The 27,147-nt window shown below is 41.7% G+C and overlaps 1 protein-coding gene across 3 annotated transcripts in view; it reads left to right on the top strand.

Annotated features, from left to right (window-relative positions):
• The window catches only part of LOC105467002 (protocadherin beta 15), a 37,122-nt gene extending 30,155 nt beyond the window's left edge, over window positions 1–6,967 (top strand). The window contains exons 3-4 of one of the 3 annotated variants that reach the window (XR_011624630.1): window positions 5,960–6,035; window positions 6,951–6,967. The gene's annotated coding sequence lies outside the window, so the exon portion shown is untranslated. Of the gene's footprint in view, window positions 1–5,959; window positions 6,036–6,950 lie in introns of those variants that run through there. The other 2 variants (XR_011624628.1, XM_071098295.1) reach the window with 2 other exon arrangements.
• The last annotated feature ends 20,180 nt before the right edge of the window (window positions 6,968–27,147 follow it).

Genomic DNA, 27,147 nt, shown 5'->3' with positions numbered 1-27,147 from the left:
AGATGGGTGTCTCACTATGTTACCCAGGCTGGCCTTGTACTCCTGGGTTCAAGCAATTCTCCTGCCTCAGCCTCCCAAAATGCTGGGATTGCAGGTGTAAGCCTCTGCACCCAGCCTAAAAAAAATGTTTTTAATGGACATGGAGTTGTACCACCCCATCCATCTTCAAGGAGGTCCTTTTGCCTAAGTGCTAGGAGTGTTATCAGTAGACAGAGTTTAGCTGTCAGAATCCTCAGGGATGACCTCAGTTACACACATCTGTCTCATCTAAGGTCATGCCCTTCCTGGGGCATCCTACATTTAATGGCAGATCAAGACAACTGTATGAAGTTCCAGTCATGTTGGCTTAATGTGGAACAACTCTAAAGGTTCATTTTGGCTTCTGAGCTCCTGGTGGGGTTAGCAAGGCTACAGTAGGGACTGCATCATAGTTGGACTTTTCCCTCTGCCTACTTCCTTCCCCTTTTCTTCAACTGGTGGTAATCCCAAGGGTACACCCTAATAAACATATTTTTCAATAACCTCCATCTCATAGCCTGCTTCCCAGGGAATTATGTAACTATTGGTAATGGGAATTGTCTTAGAAAGCTGGCAATAAGATGGGGGTTTCAAGTTGAATCATTTCTCAGCTGGCAAATAAGGGCCCTGTAACTAGTAGTAGGTGGAACACAGCTCCTGCCACAAGGTGGCAGTCCAGTTGTTAAAATTTTCGCTGGTGGTGAACTGGGATAGTGAATTCCACTAGTGGAAGAAAATACATTAACTGTTTCAATCTACTGGGCATTTGAGAAATAGTCAGCAAAAAGTAGCCACAGGGACAATGGGAATGTGTGTCTATGGCCAAATTCAATTGACTTGAGAGTAATTAACAGAAATTGAAAACCAGGTGTAAATGCCAGAAAGAGTCCTAGGTGGAGTAAAAAGAGGCTTATATTTCCTACGGAAGGAGGGCAGAGAAAGCTGAGGTCAAGGCAAGGATATATAACTGTCAGATTAGCTGAGTTCCTGATAAGGTTAACTCCCAGCCAAGACAAGTCTACCGTGCCAGATTGAGGGCTCCAATTGGGAAAAGATGGTATCCTCATTCATAAGATGAGAGCATAGGGATCAATATCCCCTGCATCTTTAATTTCAAGATTTTCCTTGACCCTGTGAGCCTACAGAAGTGATCCACTCCTCCTTATTAAAAGATATCCTTTTCCTTAAAGATATACAGAGGCTTCTTTCCTATAAGACAATAAGTATTACCCTCAAAATCTGCCTCTACCTCCCCTTTTGGCCACTAAACACAAGTAGAGTTAGCTCACAGCACAACCCTGGAGACATGCTAAGCCTAATGAGGGAGTAAAAGACCTCTACCCTAAAAGAACTGCAAGTCCTAGATAGCCTATACCAGCAGGAGCCAAGGGAATACACCTGGTACTGGATTCTGAGGGTGCTCAATTAAGGCAGTGGGAGCATAAGATTAAATAAGAGTTTATTGATCTGAGAGACATAGGAATTAACACTCTGACAAGCATTTATATGGAATAAACACTATTAGTATGACTTCTAGAAGCATCAAAAAGTGATGGCACACACTAAGTTAAATCAAAATAAAGAGAATTCTCGCCGGGCGCGGTGGCTCAAGCCTGTAATCCCAGCACTTTGGGAGGCCGAGACGGGTGGATCACAAGGTCAGGAGATCGAGACCATCCTGGCTAACACAGTGAAACCCCGTCTCTACTAAAAAATACAAAAACCTAGCCGGGCGAGGTGGCGGGCGTCTGTAGTCCCAGCTACTCGGGAGGCTGAGGCAGGAGAATGGCGTGAACCCGGGAGGCGGAGCTTGCAGTGAGCTGAGATCCGGCCACTGCACTCCAGTCTGGGCGACAAAGCGAGACTCTGTCTCAACAAAAAAAAAAAAATAAAAAAAAAAATAAAGAGAATTCTCATGGCAGACAGTAGAGGAAGAGATTAGAAAGCCTAGGAAAATTTGCATTCTTAAGTGCATATACTATTGAATCAGTTTGGGGTCTTAGAGAAACAGAACCTACGATGGGGGAAGTGTGTGTGTGTGTGTGTGTGTGTGTGTGTGTGTGTGTGTGTGTGTGTGTGTGTGTGATTTATTAGGAATATCAGCTCACACAACTTTGAAGACTGAGAAGTCTCACTACCTGCTGACTACAAACTTCAGGACCAGGGAAGTCATTGACATAAATCCCAGAGTACCAAGGCCCAAGAACTAGTAGCCACATTGTCCAAACGTGGGAGAAGATGGACGTCCCAGCTCAAAAGGAGAAGAAGAGAATTTGCTCCCCCTTAGCCTATTTGTCTTATGCAGGGCTTCAAGAGATTGGATGATGCTTGCCCACATTGGTGAAGACGGATCTTCTTTACTCAGTCTACTGATTCAAATGCTGATCTCTTCTACAAATACCCTCAAACACGCCCAGAAATAATGTTTTATCAGCTATCTGGAAATCCCTTATCCCAGTCAAGTTAACACATAAAATTAGCCATCACAACTATGTAAGGCCAGAAGATCCACTAGATAATTATGACTCATGAGATGTCCTAGAGGTTACACCATTTACCAAAGCAATAAGTAAGGCACCAAGGAGAAAGGCACAAACATCATCAAGAAATTCAGTGATGGCTACTCTCTGTAGATCATGACTGACAATAGGAGACACCATTATAGAGCCAGGCTTACTGATAGCCCTGGGAATGACAGTAGTATGAAAAAATAAAAGTCTGGTAGCAGCATTTAACTATCAAAATTTAGTGGGATGCAACTGAGTGGCAAATGTTGGGTGGTAGCCAATGGTTCTTGATCCACAGAGAGCTGTGGAGATAGTAGAACATGGCTTCCCTTACAGGCATGATAGATGGACAGCTGATAAGGCTATTATTCAACTTAAACTGTCAGAAGGGATAAAGGATGGATGATTCACTGGTTAAGGACAGCTGTTCCAATAAAAGCTGCAATGTGTTGCCCAATTTCTTGATCTCAGCCAGCTTCAGAACAGAACCCTTTGATTGAAGAGGAGACTGGGCTCCTAGGACAATGGACTCTACAACATATGGCAAGCGTACACTGTAATGATTCCCCCTGTCCTCCCCCAAAATGTACCTACAGCCATTTACTTGTAAAACTGTTCACAGACCGGGTGCAGCAGCTCACACCTGTAATCCCAGCACTTTGGGAGGCCGAGGCGGGCAGATCACAAGGTCAGGAGATGGAGACTATCCTGGCTAACATGGTGAAACCCCGTCTCTACTAAAAATACAAAATAATTAAAAATAAAAAATAAAAAATAAAAACTTTTCCAGAGAAAAGTAGTATATCCAAACACCTCAAGGACTGTTAGACACAGGGCCAAACTGACAATAAGATAGAGATCCAAAGTGTCATGGGCCCATTTAGAATGGAGCCGTCTACGGATAAGGTAATAAATGAATTCCTCATCAAAGTACAGTTCATAGTGGATCTACTGGGTCTACAGACCCGCACAGTAATCATTTCCCTCATCTTCAAATATATAATTGGGGTAAACATTCTTAAGACACAACCCCGCATAGGTCCTTGCTGTATTGTAAGATCTATCATAACAGGGAATTCTCCCAATCCTGGAAAGATAGTATATCAAAACTGATATTATATCCTGAGGCATGGCAAAAATTAGTGCCATCTTTAGGTATCTAATGGATATAGTCTCCATTGTGTCGTCACTTAATTCTTTGGTCTGGTTCCTGCATAAACCAGATAAATCCTGTAGGATGACAATAAACAACCACAAACTTAACTAAGTAGTATCTCCAAAAGCAATCTTCGTATCAGATGTATCTTTGCTTGCTATGTGGTATGTAGCCATTGATTTGGCAAATGCTTTTCCTATAAGAGGATCAAAATCAATTCACATTCACATGAAATGGACAATAGTACACAATTACAATCTTGCTCCAGGCCTATGTTATCTCTTCTGCCCTCTATCAAGTGTAGTCCAAAGAGATCTGGATTATTTGAGTATTCTAAAGATTATCACATTGATCTATCAATGACATCATGCCAATTTGGCTGGGTAAGCAAAAATGGTTAGCATAGTGGAGGTCTTGATATGACACATGGACTTTAGAGGTTGGGAGACACGTCCTATGAATTTTCAGGAGCATTTCAAATCAGTAACACTTTTAGGGGTCTAGTGGCCAAGAGTCTCCCATTCAAGGTAAAAGATAAATTATTGTATTTTGCACTTCAGCCACAAAAAATAGAAACAACACGTGGTAGAATTGTGCCACACCTGGGAATACTGCCTCTGTCTGTAGACTAAGTGATACAAAAGGCTGCCTGCTTTGGGTGTATCCCATGAAGGAAGGGGTGCTGCAGCAGGTCCAGGTTGCAATCCAAGTGTCCTTTCCCTTTGAGGACCAGGAGGATTGCATTAAAGCTACAAGTAGTGAGAAAAAATGCTATATGGGATTTATCACAAGTCACAGAAGAAGACCTACAATTCAGGTCCTGGTATACTAGAGCAAGGCCATATCACAGGCAAGAGAGAATTACTCACCTTAAAAACAAACTGATAAGGTTTGGATATTTGTCCCACCCAAATCTCATGTTGAAATGCAATCCCCAGGGTTGGAGATGGGGCCTGGTGGGAGGTGTTTGGATCATGGAGACAGATCCCTTTTGGCTTGGTGCTTTCCTGGTGATAATGAGTGAGTTCTTGTGAGATCTGGTTGTTTAAAAGTGTGTGGCACCTCCCCTACTCTCTTTCTCTTGCTCACACTCTGGCCACGTGATGTGCCTGCTCCCACTTCACCTTCTGCCATGAGTAAAAGCTTCCTGAGGCCTCCTCAGAAGTGAGCATATCCCAGCACCATGCTTCCGGTATGGCCTGCAGAACCATTAGTCAATTAATCCTCTTTTCTTTATAAATTACCCGGTCTCAGGTATTTCTTTATAGCAATGTAAGAAAGGCCTAACACACAAAAAACTGGTATGCTATTTGGCCTAGTAGAGACTAAATACCTGGTCAGGGGACACCAAGTCACTATGTAAATGGAACTATCTATCATGATCGGGGTTCTGTCAGACCTGTCAAGTCATAAGGTTGAATGGATCCAGCAACAATCTAATGTAAAGACGGAAATGGTAACTATGGGATTGAATATAAGAGCCAGAGAGCATAAGCAAGCTGTATTGAGTAGGCAGCATAGGCACCCACCTCATCCACCCCTGTGGCAAAGGAACCCCTCCCTCAGCTCTCACCTGTGTGGCCATAAGGAGGAACACTTACAACTGACTGACAGGGAAGTTCATGAATGGGTCAGCTTGGTATGTGGGTGCAAACTGAACATTACTTCCAGCTGCACTATAGCCTCACTTAGGGGTTGCCTGGAAATTTGGTGCTAAGGGAAAATCCCCCTTAAAGCTGGGCAGAGTTTCCAGTGGTGCACTTGGTCATCCACTTTGTGTAGATAGAAAAGCAGCCTAAGGCTGGAATGTAAGTAGATTTACGTTTAGTGGCAAATGATATGGGTGCCTGGTAAGAGTCTTGAAAGCTTAGAAGATTGGGTATAAAGAGTTCTGGGTTAGAAGCATGTTGATGGGCATAGGGGAGTGAATACAAAAGTGTGATGACATTGTGTGACAAGTCAATGGTCATCAGTGGGCATCCTACCATGGAAGAGGCACTAAACAATGAAGTAAACAAGATGACTTATCCCATTGACATAAGACAGCCTCTCTCATCAGCCAGACCACTGCTGCAGTGATGAGCACTTGAACAGAGGCCGCAGAGGCAAAGATGAAGGCTATGTATGTGCCTCACTTACCAATTCTGATTTAGCTGCTTCCTGTGTTGTAAGCAGGGGTGTAAGTCCCATTGTGGGGTATTTAAGGGCCACTCCAATGTGACTGTGGAAATTATACTGGGAGAGGCACATGAAATTAACATATTTATCATACACACAGGTATCCTAGAGAGGGAGATGCAGCATGCCACGTGGGTGACCCACAGGAAAGCCAAGGGAACACATTCAACAAGCAGGTGGGGAACCAAGAGAGTGACCCCTGGGCAAATGCCTTTATTGGCAGTCAGAGTGGAGTGCACAAGCAAAAGTGTGAGGGGATTTCATTGGTGTGTTTGACTGGAGTTATATCACAGTAGTTAGGGGAGGGCAAGAAGGGGAGCTTGTGGCAGGGACCAACCTTGCTATACTTTTGCACCTAGTCACCTGGGCAGGGTGTTCACTGCCTGTTTGAGGGAATACCGGGCATTAGAACAATGTGAAGTCTTAAAATTTTACTTAATAAACTTGCACAGCCAAATCTTCAACCTGCCAGCAATAGAGATCAGCGAGTGACCCAGTTACCATTGTTCCCAATGACCTACTTAGGGAATTGGTGATTCCCATTTCTGCAACTGCTCTGCAGGGTTAGAAGTCCCAGTCCCTGAAGGGAAACATTTCTACCAGGGGACACAGCAAGATTCTCAATATATTTTAAGCCAAATCGGTGACCTCAATTCTTTGAGTTCCATGTGCTCAGGGTTCAGCAGGCAAGAAAAGGAGTCACCATCGCAGCAGGGGTACCTGACGCTGATCATCAGATAGAAATAGGGCTGCTGTTACACAGTTACATAGGGCTAGGAAAAATATGTTTGGCACCTAGGTGACCCACTTGGATGCCTCCTGGTACACCCCTGCCCAATTATTTGGTAAGTGAATAAATGTAACAATCCCAGGTCAAGAATGGCATGGTGACCAGGGCTCAGGTCTCTCAGGGATGAAGGTGTGGATTACACAACCAAATAAGCCACTCTGACCAGCAGACCAGCTAGTGGAGGATGAGAGAAAACCTCAAATGGTTAGTAGAGAAGGGAGATTATAATTATCAGTTGTAACCTGAGACCAGTTTCAGTGGTAAGAACTGCAGTTCATCCCATTAAACTTTCTCTTCTAAGTTTCCACCAGGAGGAGAGGCCCACCAGAATCAAAAGGAGCTGCTCCCTGAACATATACGAAGATATGAAAAAGATCTGAACAGCACAGAGGGCAGACTGTAAAAACGTGGAGATGTACCACTTGGATCCTCCTTCCACAAAAGACCTGTTTTCAAGAGTGCTGCTGGGAGTGCCAGGAGTGCTGTCAGTAGGCACGCTTCAGCTGTCAGTCCCTCGTGGGATCATCTCAGATCACACTTTTCCCAGGGCGGGCCATATCCAATGGCTAATAGAGATGGGAATATAAAGACCTGACCTTGGCTAGGCGTAATGGCTCACACCTGTAATCCCAGCACTTTGGGAGCATGAGGGGAGAGGATCATTTGAGGTCAGGAGTTCATGCCAGCCTGGGCAACATGGCAAGGCCCTATTTCTACAAAACATCATTTTAAAAATAGGCTGAGCATGGTGGTGTGAGCCTGTAGTCCTAGCTACTGAGGAGGCTGAAGTGGGAGGATCACTTGAACCCAGGGAGTCGAGGCTGCAGTGAGCCATGATCATGCCACTGGACTCCAGCCTGGGCAACAGAGCAAGCCCCTCTCCCCTGCTCTCCCCTACCAAAAAAAAAAAAAAAAAAAAAAAAAAAACCCGCACAAAATAACCTGGCTTTTTTAGCTGAATGCAGTCCAACTCTAATGGGCCATCTTAGCTCCAGAGCTCCCACTGCTCTCTCTGTTGAATCCTGCCTCTGTCACCTCCATTCTATAGATGCTAATCCCAACGGAACTCCCTAGAAACCACCCTACACCCTAATTCCATCTCAGAGTCTGCTTCCCAGAGATCCCAACCCTGTAACAATGTTCCTGACTTACTATTGAACCATGGTAGAGATTGAACATCTGACTATGGGACACTAAGTGAACATCTGATCTGAGCTGCCTATAGCTTACTAGATGTTACTTAATTTATCAAAACCTGGGCATCAGTAGCAACACTCTATTTTTTTTTTTTTTTTTTTTTGAGATGGGGTCTTGCTATGTTGCCAGGCTGGTCTTGAACTCAAGCCATTCTCCCATCTCAGCATCCCAAGTAGTTGGCATTATAGGTGTGTGCTACCACACCAGGCAGCACTCTATATTCAAGTGGAAGTGGTAACACTAGATCATATATGAGCAGGTCTGGAATGCACAAGCATATTTCATGAGTAGGTAGTTTATACTAGCAAAGTACCTACTGCTGTTGCATTACTAGTATAAAGAGAGGTCTCTTTCAACCCACATCTGTGGCCTCATTAGGAGTTTTTTGTGGTTAGATACTACAGAAAGAAATTTGAGCCCAATTTAGAAATACTGTCATGCAAAAATCTGGCACAAGCCACAAAGAGACTTCTAGAGTATGACATACCACAAGACTGGCTCAGGAAGAGGGAAGGGTTCCTCCTGAAAGGAAATATATCTGCCCATTTTTCCTGAAATATATCTGTTCAACTTTCCTGAAAGGACAGTTGGCAAGAAGTACGGGTTTGTATTTGTATTAGTCTGCTAGGGTTGCCTTAACAAAGTACCACAAAAGGAGTAACTTAAACAGAAACGTATTGTCTCACTGTTCCGGAGATTATAAATCTGAACTCAAGGTGTCAGCATGGTTGGTTCCTTCTGAGCGCTGTGAGGAAGAATGTGCTAGGCCTCTCAACCTGGCTTGCAGACAGCTGTCTTCTCCCTGTGTCTCTTTATATTTATTTATTTATTTATTTATTTATTTATTTATTTAGAGATAGGGTCTCATTCTGTCACCCAAGCTGGAATGTTGTGGCATAGTCTTGGCTCACTACAGCCTTGACCTGCTGAGATCAAGTGATCCTCCCACCTCACAGGTGCGCACCAGCATGCCAGGCTAATTTTGTTGGGGGGGGTGTGTGTGTTTTGTGTGTGGTTTTTTTTTTTGTTTTTTGTTTTTTTGAAGTTTTACTATATTTCCCAGGCTTGTCTAGGATTCCTGAGCACAAGGGATCCACCCGCCTCAGCTTCCCAAAATGCTGGGATTACAGGTGTGAGCCACTGTGCCTGGCCTCTTGTCTCTTTATATGATCTTTTCTGTGTACATATCTGTCTCTGTGTCCGAATTGTCCCTTTTTATAAGGACACCAGTTTTATTGAATTAGGGCCCACCCTAATTATCTCAATAATAATCTTAACTTGTTTACTTTTGTTAAGATCCTATTCCTAAATAATATCATATTCTGAGGTACTGGGAGTTAGGACTCCAGCATTTCTTCTTTGGGGAAGACATAATTCAACCCATAACATCATGTATTCATGAGCAGTGGCTAATGCTTTGGCCTGGCAGTCATGGAATTAAAAGGAAGATTAGACTATTGGTTATAAGAAAGCCTGGATACAGCATATGCTTACGGAACTCTAGCAAATGGAACTCAGAGTATGGGATATATGTGAATCATATGAATGTCTACTAAATGTTCCACACTGCACTGGTAGATTTTAATACTGAGGTCGAAAAGAAGGTTCACTACATGGATTTTTATTTAGCAAAACACATAGTGCTTACTATGTGCCAGGCATAGTTCTTAGTACTTGAAAAAAATTAAGTCATTTAATCCATAAAATATCAGATAACCCTTTCCTAAGCCACAACAGTATTTGTTCAATGGGCCATCAGCAAAGTGGCCATGGCATTATGCATAGGTTCAACAAAATGATCATCTCTTTATCAAGGCTGATGTGTTACCACCACTGCTGCATGCCAATCTGTTATCATCAAAGAAAAATACCAAAGTCTAGACCTTCATGAGATAGCAAGTCACTGAATTTATGAACAAGACAGGGATTTGAGCTTACTGGCATAAACATTTTTTCTAGATATGGATTTGCCTTCCTGCCCTCAGCGCTTCTGCCAGCACCAACTCCATGAAATTACTGCAAAACAAATTTGTTAGTTAAAACATAGTTTAACTTGCAATAGTATCTTAGCTTTAATGCTTAGAGATTTGTCTTTAAACATTCATATGTAGTCATTCTTCCAAATACAATTTTTTTTTTTTGAGATGGAGTTTCGCTCTTGTTGCCTAGGCTGGAGTGCAATGGCGCCATCTCAGCTCCCCACAACCTCCATCTCCTGGGTTCAAGCGATTCTCCTGCCTCAGCCTCCCGAGTGGCTGTGATTACAGGCATGTGCCACCATGCCCAGCTAATTTTGTATTTTTAGTAGAGACAGGGTTTCTCCATGTTGGTCAGGCTGATCTCGAACCCTTGACCTCAGGTGATCTGCCCACCTTGATCTCCCAAAGTGCTGGGATTACAGATGTGAGCCATTGTGCCCAACCTAAATATAATTTTTTTAAAAAAGTTACTTTATATCTTTTATCAACACCAAAATTTCTTTTAAAATTAAGCATTTAATTGGCTACTTGGAGCGTATCTTTTCCAAACATACATTGTTTGAGGCTTTAATTAAGCCTCCATTTTAAACTTCCTTTAATTAGTAATCAATCTACATAAATTACAGAACCCATACATTATATCTTTTAGACTCAAATCTTTGTTTTCTTTTTTTTTTACTTTTTAAAATTGATACATATTAGACATACATATTTTAGGGGTACAGGTGATAATTTGATACACTTACATGCTCAAATCAAGGTAATTGGGATATCCATCACCTTAAATATTTATCTTTTCTTCACACTAGGATCATTCAAATTATTCTTTTCTAGATATTTAGAAATGTACAGTCAATTAATGTTAACTACACTCACCCTACTGATCTATTGAACATCAGGTCTTATTTCATCTAACTATATATTTGTACCCATTAATCAATTTCTCTTCATCTTCCTCCCCTCTCCCATTTCCAGCCTCTGGTAATCACCAATCTCTGTCTTTATAATATCCATTTTTTTAGCTCCCACATGTAAGTGAGAACATGAAATGTTTATCTTTCTGTGCTTGGCTTATTTCACTTAATATAATGACCTCCAGTTCCATCCATGTTGCTGCATATGAGCAAATTTTGTTATTTTTTATGGCTGAATAGTATTGTATTGTGTATATATATGTCACAATTTCCTTACTCATTTATCCGTTGATGGATACTTAGGTTGATTCTGTATTTTGGCTATTGTGAATAGTGCTGCAGTAAACATAGAGTGCAAGGATCTCTTCTTTATATTTATTTTCTTTCTTTTGGGTATATACCCAGTAGTGAAATTTCTGGATAATATGGTAGTTCTATTTTTGGTTTTTTGAGGAACCTCCATACTGTTTTCCAGAGTGGCTGTGCGAATTTCCATTCCAACCAGTAATGTATGAGTTTTCCCTTTCTCCACATCCTTGCCAGAATCTGTTATTCCCTGAAATTCTTGCCTTTAAATACAAATGTATACATATTATAATATGTTGTAGTTTAAAATGGTAAACAAAGGCCCAACATAAATAACAAACAAATTTTTTAATTGTCTGAATTTTCATTTCTATTTCTTCTGCTATCTATTGATCAGACTCCTAAGTTCTTTCCAGAGGAGTATGATTACGTAAAAAAAGTTCTTTGGAGACAGATTTGGTCACTTTTTTCCTTTAAGACTCTTGACCTGTAGTATCTTAGATTACTTTATAAGTCCCTAAGACTCATCAATCAGCATTTCTGCAAGCCGTGTTCTTATTTCTTCAGACTGATTAAAATAAGAATTTCACTGGGATTGGAGAATTTACTGCCTCAAGGATGCATCTAAGATGTAAATTATGGGTAATGAATTCATTTTCATTAAGAGTCCATAGTCCTTACATGCACATTAAATACCCTAATATTCAAGGCATTGCCTAGCTTCCATACTTTAATTCAAACAAGAATTATTGATATTTTCCAGCCTAGGTTCACCCTGAGTGAATTTTGGCTCAATTGGCCAGGGCTTTCCCTTTACTGAGTCTTTATGCTTAAGAACTAGGTGCTCTTGCTGGCTTGCAGGTGCCATCTTGAATAGAAATTCAGAATTTCTGCCTAAACCAACACACATATCGGAGACTGTTTCCTCAAAGGCTTTACACAGAAATTATCTAGACTCCACTACAAACAAGTTGACAGAATATTTATTCTTAAGTCCAGACATTCTATCCACCTCTTCCTTTTCTTTTCTAAGCGTGAGTTTATTTTACCCCTTAGCAAAATGCTGAGTGGCATAATTCTAACCCAGAGATGGAAAAATAGGCAGCTCCTCAATGGAAGTCCCCAAAAGAGATTTCAAAAAGCCTCTTGCCTCGGGGTTTGATTTCAAGAAAATCAGTGTGAGAAGTCTGTCTTATAATTCCTGGAGTGGAATCAATCTTAAGTCACAGAAACAATAACTGACAAAGGAACCAGTCCTTAAGTTACCTCTTCATTTAGATAAGGTAGAGGCCTTCTATTGGACGATACTCCAATAATTCTTGGTACAAGTCTGTGAAAAAAAAAGTTTCTCAACCTCAAAACAAAACAGACAGATTTTGAATAAAGAAACAGGTCAGATAAAAAGTAAAACTATGGGGTCAGGTGTCATGGCTCACACTTGTAATCCCACACTTTGGGAGACTGAGGTGGGTGGATCCCTTGAGTCCAGGAGTTAGAGACCAACCTGGGCAGCATAGTGCGATCTCATCTCTATAAAAAAAATTTTAAAAATTAGCTGAGTGTGGTGGTACATGCCTGTAGTCCCACCTACTCTGGTGGCTGAGGCAGGATAATCACTTGAGTCCAGGAGTTCAAAAAAAGGTAGAACTGTGATCATTTTTATGAGTGTTCAAAACTTACGGTGAGCTGATATAAGCATATAAAGCATGTGGCTAAATATTCTGGAGAAGTCCCTGCTCCTCCATCTTCTAAAATGGTATACAAAAAGATACTCCCACCATAAACTGGGATCCCAAAGGAAGGGTGACCTACCCCCAGAGAACGAGGGTGGACCTACTTTTGCATGGGATTTCCACATGAGTTCAAAACACCTGGATCTTCTAGGGAACTTCAAGTTTTGAACTTGGTTTACAGAAATCCTCAATCATAGTGCTTCCATGTATTTGGAAGCTGCAAATGCAGATCCTCTCCAGAGAAGGTGCCTTCACCACCTTCGCCACAGGTCTCAAATTATTTTGTAAATACAACTATAAACACAAAAAGAGTTGGGAAACATTAGTAAGAAGCAGCTAAAAGAAGACACAAAAGAAACAGGCCAACAAAAATTGGAATTATTAGACACAGACTACAAAACAACAGGTTTTTTTTTACCATTTTATATTGTAAAATATGACAGACATATAGAAAAATACACAAAAATGTCCAGCTCAATGATTTATCACAAAACAAGTGGTCATGTTACCACCACTACATCAAAAAATAAAACACTGGGCTGGGCTTGGTGACTCATGCCTGTAATCCCAGCACTTTGGGAGGTGAAGTGGGAGGATCACTTGATGTCAGGAGTTCAAGATGAGCCTGGCCAACATGGTGAAACCCCGTCTCTACTAAAAATACAAAAATTAGCCAGGAGTGGTAGTGGGAGGCTGAGGCAGGAGAAATGATTGAACCCTGGAGACAGAGGATGCATTGAGCCAAGATCGCACCACTGCACTCCAGCCTGGGCAACAGAGTGAGACTCCATCTCAAAAAAATAAAAAATAAAAAAATAAAACATTGCCAATGTTTTAGCCACTCTCATGACTCTTCTGAATTGCTGCTTCCACTCTCCTGCTCAGATAATCACCCTTTATGATAATCACTTCATTGTCTTTATTAACTTTTACCAGCTAAGTATTAGTTTTGCATATTTTTAAAACTTTCTATAAGTGGAATAATAATTATGTGTTCTTTTGTGCCTGGCTTCTTTCACTAAACATTGTATTTGTGAGATTTATCCATGTTGCTGTGTGTAACTCAACTTTGCTCTCTTTCTCTGCTGCATAAAAATAACAAATTATTTTAAATTGAATTTAAATTTATATTTAAGTTTATATTCTAAAATTAAAGGATATGAGGATTGTTTCCAATTTTTAGCTGTTATGAATAATGCTGTCATGAGTCTTTGCTATTCCTGCATTTTTACATTTCTATATTAATTTTAGAATCATCTTGTCAAGTTCTAAAAAAGAAATAAGGACTTTGAATGGGACTGAATATATATATGAATTCTATATATTGTCTATATATGAATATATATGAATTCTCTTCAAACTTATGTAACATATATATTATGCTATATACTATATACATCAAATTTATATATATCCAACTGAGAGATATACAAATCAGCGTGGAGAGAAATTAGAGCCTTACGCTATTGAGTTTTGCTTTTGATAAGGGCCTCAGGCTTCTTCCACTCATGGTGAAAGGTGAAGGGGAGCCATTGTGTGCGGAGATCACACGATGAGAAAGCAGGCAGGAGGGCCAGGGACTTCTTTTAACAACCAGCTCTCTCCAAAACGAATAGAGTAAGAACTCCCACCCTCCCTCAAGGGAGGGCACTAATCTATTTATGAGAGATCCACCCCATGCTCCAAACACCACCCAGTAGGTCCCACCTCCAACACTGGGGATCAAATTTCAATGAGATTTGCAGAGGATAAACATCCAAACTATACCACAGTTCCTCACACTGTTGTTAGATCTAAGTCAGATCACCACACCAGACCCCATTGTTTGAAGGGGAAGCTGACTCCCTTTGAGGAAGGAAAATGTCCCTGCAACTATAGACTCCTGGTGCTCCCTTCTGTCCTTTCTATCAGAGATCTGCAGCCGTATGCCTGGGCAACCAACCACACTTGGGAAAGTGGATTATCCAGACTTCTCAATGAAGGCTACATATAGTTCTTGAGCTGCCTCTAATCCAAGGTGTCCTAAAACACCATCATGGTCCTCCAATTACAGTGGAGGCTTATAGATATCAAGAGATGCATGGAATTTGGGCCCAAATTTATCTCACAGTGGATCCAAAGGGTCAACAGACCTACCAAGTGGTTATTTCTCAGGCCTGTAAGCATATAATTGGGGCAGATATTAGCTAGAAAAAGCTAGTGTAGCCGGGCGCGGTGGCTTACGCCTGTAATTCCAGCACTTTGGGAGGCCGAGGCTGTGGATCACCTAAGGTCAGGAGTTTGAGACCAGCCTGACCAACATGGAGAAACCCCGTCTCTACTAAAAATACAAAATTAGGCAGGCATGGTGGCACATGCCTGTAATCCCAGCTACTCGGGAGACTGAGGCAGGAGAATAGCTTGAACCCAGGAGGCGGAGTTTGCGGTGGGCTGAGATGCACCATTGCACTCCAGGCTGGGCAACAAGAGCAAAACTCCATCTCAAAAAACAAAAACAAAAACAAAACACTAGTGCAGAAAATAGCCAACACAGTAGGCCTAATACTGCAATCCTTAGAAAGCTCTTCTTACAAGGTTGGCTCTTGGCTGTCATCTGGGAACTGGGATTTTGAGAGTGCTCTCACCATCCCTTCCTACTGACTTTTTGGAATCCTGAATTCACATATCTTAATTGCCTGGACCTGACTCTAAGCTGAAATCTGACTATCTTCTAATGGACCATTTCAGGCTCAGAATGAGCTGTGCTAAACTGAAAGCAGGCATGGGCTCAATAAACAGAACACAGATTCTGCAACTGTTGCAGATTTAAGATACCTCTTTGTGGGGCCTTAAACAATGAAAACATCATAAATACTGGCTGGACCATCTATGGTGGTCAGATGCTCATGGGAAAGGGGTTATTCTCCGATGGAACCCTCTAAAATTGAGGTGGTGATTGGCTCTATGTTTCTGATACAGAGAGATATACAGAGACTAGTTGCATTCCTAACTGCAGTTTAGGACTGGGCACATCACAGTGACTGTAACCCTTCTTTCCATTCCTGACAAATCTAACTCTGGACCTCCTCTGGAGAAAGTCCCACTGCTGTAGATTTGTGTTTAGATTTCTGGATTGGTTGCAACTTGCAACAATTGACTTACAGCCTGAATCTACTTCCCTCACTTTTTGCTGGAATATTAAGACAATTTGATTGTTAAATGCAGCATCCCCAAAAAGGAATTGCTCTTCTCTGGGATGGTAGGCTGGCCACTGGATAAAAGACTGTGACTAAAGGGATAAGAGGCTGTGTAAACTCAATTTGAAAAATCTTAGACAATTCAGGGTCATTGTGACCAATTCCTTACCATGATGTGGCTTTCTGCTTAAGTTATGTAAAAATGTTTTTCTGTGAAAATGCTTTTTTCCCTCTTGCCTATAACCCTTCTGGATGAAAGACCCTAGTGAGAGTAGGAGATGATTGAAAATATAAAGTTATAATTCTGAACGCGACGCACTGATTTTGTAACAATGGAGAAAACACACCCAGCACCTGGGGAGGCACAGGGAGAGGGTAGGGTTTAATGATTTTTGTCTTTCAGAACTGCTCCTGGAAGCTTTTCCCCCTTCTTGAAGGAGAACTCTCCATGCTGGCTTTCCAAGCTGCTGTGAGCACTCTGAATTCAAACACACTGCTGAGCCTATGGTCACAGATGACTATGAGATGGCAGAGGAACACTTCCAGATGTCGCCCGCACTTATGAGATGGATGAACTGATATTATGCATGAACAAAACCGTTTGGAACTGACTGCCTCAGGGAGTCCTTATGAATCTAAGGACTGACCTGTGTTATTTGGACTGCACTGAGAATCCTGGAGCAGGAGGGCCCACAGTGGAAGGTTACATTAGAGGTCTTCTTAACCTTATTGCCTGACTAATGTATGTCCTGCTTGGGGTGTCCTAACAACTGTAAACTCTTTGTTTCCAGGGGTACTGTGTGTGCCCTCTGGGCTTATATTTCTTTTGTGGGTACCCTGACTATCATGACACTGTCTCAGCCCTACAAGGCATTCAGATTAACTTTAACTTACTGGTCAGAGTTGTGCTGTGCCCGAGTTGATGTCTTGGGCCAGATTAAAAGAAAAAAAAAATGGTTAATGCAAAAACTGAAGGAGAAAGACACCTGGCTTCCTAAGATAGACCTTTATGGTTAATGGGATTTTTCATTTTGTTTTGTTTTTTTGAGACAGAGTTTCACTCTTGTTGCCCACGCTGGAGTGCAATGGCACAATCTTGGCTCACTGCAACTTCTGCCTCCCAGGTTCAAGTGATTCTCCTGCCTCAGCCTCCCGAGTAGCTGGGATTACCGGCATGTACCACCAAACCCGGCTAACTTTTTGTATTTAGTAGAGACAGGGTTTTACCATGTTGGTCAGGCTAGTCTTGAACTCCTCATCTCAGGTGATCCACTCACCTTGGCCTCCCAAAGTGCTGGGATTACAGGCGTGAGCCACTATGCCTGGCCCCTGGATTTGTTTTAATTGGCCAAATCTAGAAGCCATGGAGGACATTACTGAGGCCAATACTGTAGGCTGATCTCACCCTGCCATGTGGGATCCTATTGATAATAATCTTTTTGTAAAGATGCCTTGGACAATGACCAAGTGGGTGGAAGAAAAGAGTTAACATAACAGACCTGAGACTACTAAGCCTTCGAAAGGCCTGCTTACAAGGTACGCCCTTGGCTTTCATTTGTGACTTGGATTTTGAGAGTGTCTGCATCATTTCATAACTGATATAGGTGGTTTGCTCTGCCTAAACTGTATATACAAACAACGTGGCTTATGCTGAACACCTGCTTTCCTTCTGGGAGTCTGGGATTTTGCTACCTACTAGGCAGAAGATGCCCACATGACCAGTCCCCAATAAAAACCCTGGATTCCTAGGTTTAGGCAAGCTTCCCTGGTAGGTAACACTTTACACCTGTTGTTGCAATTTGATGCTGGAGGATTTAATCATATTCTGTGTGACTCTAATGGGAGAGGATTCTTGGAATTTTATACCTAGTTTCCTCCAGACTTTATGTGATACACCTTTTCCCCTTGCTGAGTTTGCCTTGTATCCCTTTACTTTAACAAGTCATAGCCATGAGTGTGAGTACATGCTGAGTTTTGTGAGTCTTAGAAAATTACCAAACCTGGGGTCTTGGGAACATCTGACGCCAAACCTTTTTATTTATTCTCTGACAAACAAGAGAGTAAGACACATTATAGTGGAAACCCTGAAATTTCCCTTTCTCTAGCCAAGATAGTAAATCATAAGTAATGCAGCATTCTAGGAGGATTTTTAGAGATTAACACTACCTCCTGAGGCTTAAAGCGCACAGAGGTGATAGTCCTCATCAAATTCCCATTTAATTCATTTGCTCACCCTCTGCAAAAACTAGATAGATTGTAGTGATGACAAGGACTGAAATATACTTACTTAACCAAACGGTAGCTCCAATTGCAGCTGTCATGCCAGATGTGGTATCTTCATTGGAGTAGATCAATGTAACTTTGGCAACTTGGTAGGTGGCTATTTTTCTGGTGAATGCACTTGTCTTAAATTCCACCAGGGAATAAAATCAAAAGCAGTTCATCTTCTCATAACAAGAAAACAGAACACATTCCAACTGTCTTATTACAAAGCTATGTTAACTCTCTTGCTTTCTTTCATAACGTACTCCACAAATATTTCAACACTGAACATTCTATAGAACTTAATGCTAGATCACTGCATAGATGACATCATTCTAATTGGATCTAGTGAGTAGTAAGTAGCAAGGACCCTAGATGGTCTAGCATGTCAAAGAGTAAAATATTAACCCTATGAATATTCAGATGACTGTCATATCAGTGATGATTCTAGGGTTCCTGGGCATGCAAAGAAATGCCCTCTGAGATAAAATATAAGTTATTATCACCTGCATTTCTTACCATTAAGAAAGAGGCACAGCCTCTTTGGATTTTGGAGGTAACATATACCACATCTGGAACTCAAAATGCTATCAGGTTTGAGGTTCTGGAGTAAGAGGTCCAGGCTATCATACCAGCCGTCTGACACAATCCAGCCACTCTGATGTTGCTAGTAATGCCCATGATGGATAACAATGCTGTGTGGAGTTTCTGGCATGGCACAGCAGGAAAGCTAAAGTGCACATCTTTCAGTGGTATAGACAGTAAATCCAAATGGTGTAGATCCATGCCTTCTACAGTAGGTAATTTCTCAGTGCTTATGATTAGATACTATCATGCTCCTTAGCCCTATTAGAGACTGAGTAGATGACAATGGGACACTGTTAGCTTGTTCTTGCACTGCTTGAAATAGAAATAAAAGAAATACCTGAGACTGGGTAATTTACAAAGAAAAGAGGTTTAATTGGTTCATGATTCTACAGGTTATACAATCATGGTGCCAGGATCTGCTTGGTTTCTGGGGAGGCCTCAGGGAGCTTTTACTCATGGCAGAAGGTGAAGAGGGATCTTGCACATCATATAGCAAGAGCAGGAGAAAGACAGAGAGTGAAGAAGGTGCCAGATTTTAAACAACCAGATCTCGCAAGAACTCACTACTGCGAGGACAGCAGTAAGCCATTAAGGATCCACCCCCATGATCCAAACACCTCCCACCAGGCCCCATCTCCAACATCAGAAATTACAATTCAACAAGAGATTTTGGTGGGGACAAATGTCCAAACTATATCAGACACCAAATGACTATGCCACCAGAGCTGCCAACAAGAACTTTGTATCATCAGATTCACTAAATCGTAAGGTTAGATAGGCATAAGAGAAACCCTTTGTATAAGAGAAATAGTAAATTCAGGATTAGCTCCAAGCAAGTCCAGAAGGAATTTCATAAACACATGACGTAGACGCCTGTTTCACAACCTCTACTGTACCAAAGCAATTCACAATTCATACCTATATTTTCACTGGAAAATTCCCTATGACCAACTGACAGAGGAGAAAAGATATTGGTCCCAGTTTACAGGTGCTTGGTACATATGTTGCTGCAAGCCAAAAATGCTTAAATGCTAAGTTACTTAAGGGGGACCCTAAAGGACAGTGGTAAAGGAAAACTTTCTATGTAAGCAGAGCTGTAAGAAGTATACTTGGTCATTCATTTTTAATGAAAAGAGAAGTGGTCTGACGTATGGCTATATGTAGATAGCTGAGCAGTCGCAAAGGGATTGGCTGGCTGGTCTAGCATCTGGAGGATACACAATTATTATATTAGAGACAAGAAAACTGCAGAAAATGTATATGGAAGGATTAGGAAGTGGGCCAAAAAACAGCATAAAAAATCTTTGCATCTCACGTTAATGCTCACAAGATAATTCTACCATAGGAGAGGTCTTCAACAACCAAGTGAATTGAATGACTTGCTCTGTAGATATCAGTCAGCCTCTTTCTTCAGTCATCCCACTACTGGGGCAATGAGGTGGTAAGCAGGGAGGCCATGGGGGTAGATGGAGGTTTTGTATGAGGATAGCAGCAGGGGCTCCCTCTCACCATGGCTGATCTATTACCCCTTCTGGGTTTTTTTTGTTTTTCATTTCTTTTTATCTTAATTATTTGAGCTCTTCCTTTGCAGAATATTACCCCTTCTGAATGCCAGCAGAAGAATGCTGAGTCTTCAGTATCATTCATTGAGGAAACCAGCCTGCCACTTAATGGCAAGTTGATTTTATCAGACTCCGCTCACTCTGGATAGGGCAGTAATTCATCCTTACTGGTATTGACACCTACTCTAGAAAGTGGTGGGGTTTTTTTCCTTCTCTTTACAGTTCTTCTGACAGCAATATTATTCAAAGACTTACAGAATGATGTATCAACAAGGTATCCTGTAAACCCGGCCTTAGACTGAGGGATCCATTTGTGGCAAATTAAACAGATAGATATAGGACATTGGATACATGACCAAGAGATTCACAAATTTTACAATGGATGCCTTTACCTCCCACCACCATCAAACAGTGAGCCAATAAATCAAGGCAGGGTCTATTAAAAATCTTCACTAAGGCACTAGCTTTGGAGATCACTCTAAAAGATTGGGATGCTGTCCTCTAAAATGTAGAATAGGAGCTGAACCAACAATACCATCCCAAGTAGCTAGAATACATGAGTCCATGAACCAAGTGGTGGAATAGGATTAACTCCTCCCACCAATGCTTCCAGTGATCTGATTGCATTTTTGCTTCTCATCCATGGAGTCTCTAGGCTCTGCTGCATTTCAGTTGAATTTGAAGCTGGTTACTGCCTGGTCATGTTGAGCTGTTCATACCAGTGGACAAACAAGCCAAAAAACAGCTAATGTGATTATGGTGGTAAGTGACTCTGACTACCATGAGAAGTTTGGGTTGCTCCAACGTAATTCGTTCAGTAAATGATATGTCTGGAATTCAGGAGATTCACTAGGGTATCTCTTGGTGTTTCCATTGCCAGTGTCAATGGTAAATGAGCAACTGCAGCAACCATGACAAAGACAAGGCATTAAGCTCTTAAACTCCTCAGAGGTAAATGTCTCATCTCCAAGCAGGTCCAGAAGGAACTGTAGCTTGTTTCACTAACTCTTAAGTCTCTTCAGAAATTGTACTTGGTTATACCTTAAAGGACTTACTCCTCTGCTGTCAGATAAGAAGTGAGGGCATATTCTCTCTCTCTCTCTCTCTCTCTCTCTCTCTCTCTCTCATCTGTCTCTCTGTGTGTGTGTGTCTCTCTCTCTTCCACACACACACATGCACGTACATGCGCACGCATACACAAATGGAGGCCCCATATTGAATAATAGCATGGAAGCTGGATACAACGGAGAATATGAGCAGGCTTATAGTGGTACAGTGAATGGACTGTAGCAGGTACTTCTTATGCTCTATTTCAGATGATGTCAGCCTTGCCCATCTTGTGTTCCAGATATGGCTATTGGAAGCCAGCTCTGTGCGGGCACAGACTTCATATAGGTGCAACCTTAACAGTACTTTTTCCCTCATAACTATGTCACATGTCATTTGGCTGTCACCCAAAGGCTTTCCTGTTGAAACCAATTTGACAGGATGCCATGGAACCTCGCTCAGCACCCACATAGACACAATTCAGAAGTGTGGGGTAGTTCATGTCTGTGTGCTGAAACTTTGACCAGAGGGAGGTGAGGAAAAAATAAATAAATTTTCCCCCATCGCCACTCCTCCAACTAGCTCCCCTCAGACACAATATATATGACTTCTTGGAGAACTGGATTTAAGAAATCAGTTGCAATTAATAACAGCCAATTCAATAATGCACCCTCAAATTGGCTCTTCCTCCTTTCTGGCTTCACTCTCACGGCCCCTCATTTGTTTCCTAGGATTGCACTTCCTAATATATTAGTGGCATAAAAGCCCTTTGACACATTTTTTCTTTTTTGAGACAGGGTCTCACTCTGTCGCCCAGGCTGGTGTGCAGTAGCACAGTCATGACCCACTGTAGCCTCAATCTCCCCAGGCTGAAACAATCCTCCTATCTCAGCCTCCCAAGTAGCTAGGATTGTAGGCTAATTGTTTTTCTATTTTGTAGAGACGGGGTTTTGCCATCTTGCTCAGGCTGGTCTTGAACTCCTGGGCTCAAGCAATCCATCTGCCTCAGCCTCCCAAAGTGCTAGGATTATAGGTGAGAGCCACTGCACCTGGCCTAGCGCCTTGTTTTCTACTCTGCTTTTGGGAGGACTCAGGCTAAAATAGCTACATTTTCTTTTTCTTTTCTTTTTTCTTTTTTTTTTTTTTTGAGACGGAGTCTTGCTCTGTCACCCAGGCTGGAGTACAGTGGCGCGATCTCGGTTCACTGCAAGCTCTGCCTCCCGGGTTCACGCCATTCTCCTGCCTCAGCCTCCCGAGTAACTGGGACTACAGGCACCCGCCACTACACCCGGCTAATTTTTTATATTTTTCATAGAGACGGGGTTTCACTGTGTTAGCCAGGATTGTCTCGATCTCCTGACCTAGTGATCCACCCGCCTCAACCTCCCAAAGTGCTGGGATTACAGGTGTGAGCCACCGCGCCTGGCCAATAGCTACATTTTCTGTTACAAAAGGAGACATAGAACATATATTCATATTTGCATATTTGTGCATAAAAACACTATCATGATAGCTGGGCGCAGTGGCTCACACCTGCAATCCCAGCACTTTGGGTGACTGAGGTGGGCAAATCTCTTGAGGCCAGGAGTTCAAGACCAGCCTGGCCAACATAACAAGACCCCATCTCTATTAAAAATACAAAAAATTATCTGAGTGTGGTTGTATGGGGCTGTAATCCCAGCTACTTAGGAGGCTGAGGCCTGAGAATCACTTGAACCCAGGAAGCAGAGGTTGCAGTGAGCCAAGTTCACACCACTGCGCTCTGGCCTGGCTGACAGAGCAAGACTCTGTCTCAAGAACAAACCACAAAACAACAACAACAACGAACACTACCATGATAAAAACTAAAAAATTATCTATAGGAAATGAAGTGTAAAGGGGTAATGTGGGTGGGGTGGGAGTAGGACTTCTCAGAGTAAGTTTTATATAGTTGTTTGAATCATGTAACTGATTATCTAATCAAAACAAAAACATTATGCCAAGCGAAATAAGCCAAACACAAAAAGATATCGTATGATTCTATTTATATGAAATGTCTAAAAGAGGCTAATTCAAAGAGACAGGAAGCAGATTAGAGATTAGCAGGGATGGGATGAAGGGGGAATGGGGAATTATTGCTTAATGGGTACCAAATTTCTGATGGGGTGGTGAAAATGTTTGGGAATAGGTAGTGGTGATGGTTGCACAACACTGCGAATGTAATTAATGTCACTCAATAGTACACTTAAAAGTGATTAAAATGGCAAATTTTATGTTATATATATATATGACCCCAAAAACAAAAGAAATTAGGAAAAATTGAACTTTTTTTTTTTTGAGACAGGGTCTCACTCTGTCACCTAGCCTGGAGTCCAATGGCATGATCTTGGCTCACTATACAAAACTAGAAAAAATTAATCTAAAAGAATGAAAGTGAAATAAAGACAATTTAAGACAAAAATGAAGAGTCTTTGTCACTAGTAGACCCACATTAAAGGAAAGAGGTGAGTGCACCATTTCTCCAAAGTCAGGAAAGCATACTTCTTCCAAATGCACAAAAGATCTGTTTGTAAATCAATGATTAAAGAAGATCTGTAGAGAGATGACCTAGTTCATGTCTGCTGAGAGACCAGGTTGTTGAGGAGGACCCAGTGAAACTTCTTCAGGCTGCAGTAGAAATACTTGCTATATACATAATTATCTGGCTTCGCAGTGGAAGAAAACTAGTAATGCCCTTTCTAGGGACATTATTTTCACATGCAGAATGTGCATGATTGTTAAGAGACATCAATGGTCTACAAAGCTACTTACCCACTTGTGATATTTTTTCTTCTTAACATGCAAACTAAAGCCAGCCTGAACTGGTTTTGAAAAATCTACTAAGCCTCATGTAAGGAATAGAGTGGTGATGCTACCAACCTTGAAGAGGCTGGGGAAACAAGAAGATAGCAGTCCAGCTTTTAAACATCATTAACAAGAAGTCTGTATTTAAGCGCTGGCATTAGGAGGAAGCCAAAAACAGTGTAGACAGTGGAGCTCAGAAGGCAGGCCACAGACCCTGATGAAAGTTTTGTTGTAGTCTCAGCAATGCACCAAGATGTAACAGTCTCTCGTTATCTGAGATAACACCCAGAGTTCTTTGTCCTACCTCCAAGAAGGCACAAAGGTAATGTCAGAGCAAAAGTTTAATAAATGAAACAAGAAAGTTCTCTGTCAGCAGAGAGGGGGGCCTAAATGGGGTGCCCCGTGTGAGGCTGAGGTCCAGGGTTTTTAGCGGCTGGGAAGAGGAAGGAATGTGCTTAGTCCCAGGGCTGTCTTGGAGAACATGTGACTCAGCTTGACTTGACACCAACCAGAAAGGTTGGCCGGGACCTTGGGTCAGGAACAACCAGGGGCTGAAGTTATGATTCATAGAGCCCAGACTTACAGTCCAAAAAAGAAAGGAAAGTGCCCACCAGAACCCACTGGAGCCACTGTGCCCCTGCCCACAAAAGGAGAAGAAACTTTTTCCTGGGAGCCCGCTGACTATACAAAGGACAAAGGCATTTCTATGCCAGGCCTTGTTCCCTTATCTGAGTGAGCTGGAGGTCTATGTAAGTTTTTATTTGCTTGGAGGCCTTGTTCTCTTATCTGAGTGGGCTGGAGGTCTGTGCAAGTTTTTATCCAAATGAGCCGGAGGTTTTTCTATCTGTGCAGCTGTGGGCATGTCTCCAGGCACAATACCCTGTGCTAGTTCCTTATCAGTGCCTGCAGCTTGAATTTTTTCCCAGGCTCCTTTTTATGTTATGTGGGGATAAGACACTGACCCATGGGCTGGGGGCACTCCAGGGACCCTTCCCTTGCTGTCTACCTAAGGCAAGCTAAATAACTCCTTTCAGTTTCAACACTGAAATAATTTGCTTTCTAAAATGGATCTCAGGGAAGACTTCTGGCCTATTTCACATGAATAAATGAATCTCATAGAAGACATCTGGCCTATTTCACATGAATCTAGAGAGATCAGAGAGAGTAGAGAATTACAGACTTTGAAAACAGGGATTTCAAAGTTGAGGAGCTGCTCAAGTTGGAAATGCAGGCCCTGGACAGAGGGATAATTTCTGGTCTTGAGCAAAAATCTCCAGTAGTTTCAGGCACACAACAACATCCTGGAAATAATTATCACCCTCCTTAGAGGTCTGGACCAGAAGAAAGAGAATCTACATTTCTTCTGAGTTCAGCAACAAGATCATGATGAAAATGAGCAGGTTTGATACTCCATTGCCAGATATGATCCTTCCGAGATATCACATGTACTTAACTACTACAGCTTAGCATCCAGTGAATGTTAGGACACAGAAAGAATTTCTAACTACAATATCTTTCAGCAATGCAAGATACAGACCCTTTGGCCTTGACAATAGACCAAAAGGTGTAATAAATTACAGAAAAGATTTTTCAAAATTAAGGGACAAATTATGCTATGTGGAAGTGAAGAAAAAAATAAGGCTAGGCATCACAAAAATGATTTGATCAATTTAAATCTTAGAAACAAATATCATGGCACTAATTTAAAGAATACAAAAAGCCACAATACAAAAACACAATTAAGAGAAGGGGACAATCCCAGCACTTTGGGAGGCTGAGGTGGGCGAATCACATGAGGTCAGGAGTTTGAGACCAGACTGCCAACATGGTGAAACTCGTGTCTCTATTAAAAATACAAAAATTAGCCGGGCATGGTGGCACATGCCTGTAATCCCAGGGATTACAGCTTGCCTTAGGTAGCTTACCTTAGGGATTAATACTAGGGGGGCTGAGGCAGGAGAATTGCTTGAGCACCGGTGGGGGCGGAGGTTGCAGTGAGTCGAGATCATGCCACTGCGCTCCAGCCTGGGTGACAGAGTGAGACTCCATCTCAAAACAAACAAACAAACAACAAAAAAAAGAGAAAGGGACAGTTCCTTAAATTCAGAGATTCCATCACTGATTACACACACACAATATATAAAATTTGGATTCCACTTTTTTCTTCTAAATTTTAGTTTAAAATATCACTCTTCTAACTATAGAACAAACATCTAGACTGTCAGATCCTTGAAGACAGAAACCAGATACCATTAGCGTCTGAATAGCCAGAGTTCAATACAATACATTGTAAATAGTGTGAGTTAAATAAGTATTATGTAGATAAACAATTTAGTGATAGAACCCTCAAATGTCTTTAAACACAGTATTTCAAATTACTATATTTTTGCTTCGAGATCTGAAATGATACAAGTTGTACCCAAATATTGAACCCTGAATTAAGCAAACAGGACACGAAAAAAATTCTTCTGACTTAGATTTCTATTCCTCACTCCCATCATTCTTACTTGCCACATACTATTTTTGTTGAAGGTATTGAGTTAAATCTTTAATGGATGACATGTAAGAAGGTATGCTGACAACAAAGCCAACTTAGACTAGCTCATGGGTGCCAGGCAGGGGGACGGTGGACTCTGAAATGATCCACTTCCTATTAAACGCCAGTCCCATTTTCTATTTAATATAGCCCTGCTCCAATGAAGCACCACTCCATAGCTACTGACCATTTAAGTATGGAATATATAACTTAAATCTATAAATAACTTTAAAGTATAAATATGATTTTCTTTTAAAGTAAAAGTAAATAAATAGAAGATCAGCCATAGCTCTGGAGCACACCAGGCCTGACACTGAGCCTTCCCTCCCCTAAATGTCCGCAGCAGCCCTTACTGGTCAGTATGTCATTTCCCTG

Source organism: Macaca nemestrina, chromosome 6, assembly GCF_043159975.1.
Source record: "Macaca nemestrina isolate mMacNem1 chromosome 6, mMacNem.hap1, whole genome shotgun sequence".
NCBI classification, from domain to species: domain Eukaryota; kingdom Metazoa; phylum Chordata; class Mammalia; order Primates; family Cercopithecidae; genus Macaca; species Macaca nemestrina.
This window is presented reverse-complemented; position numbering and strand designations above follow the sequence as displayed.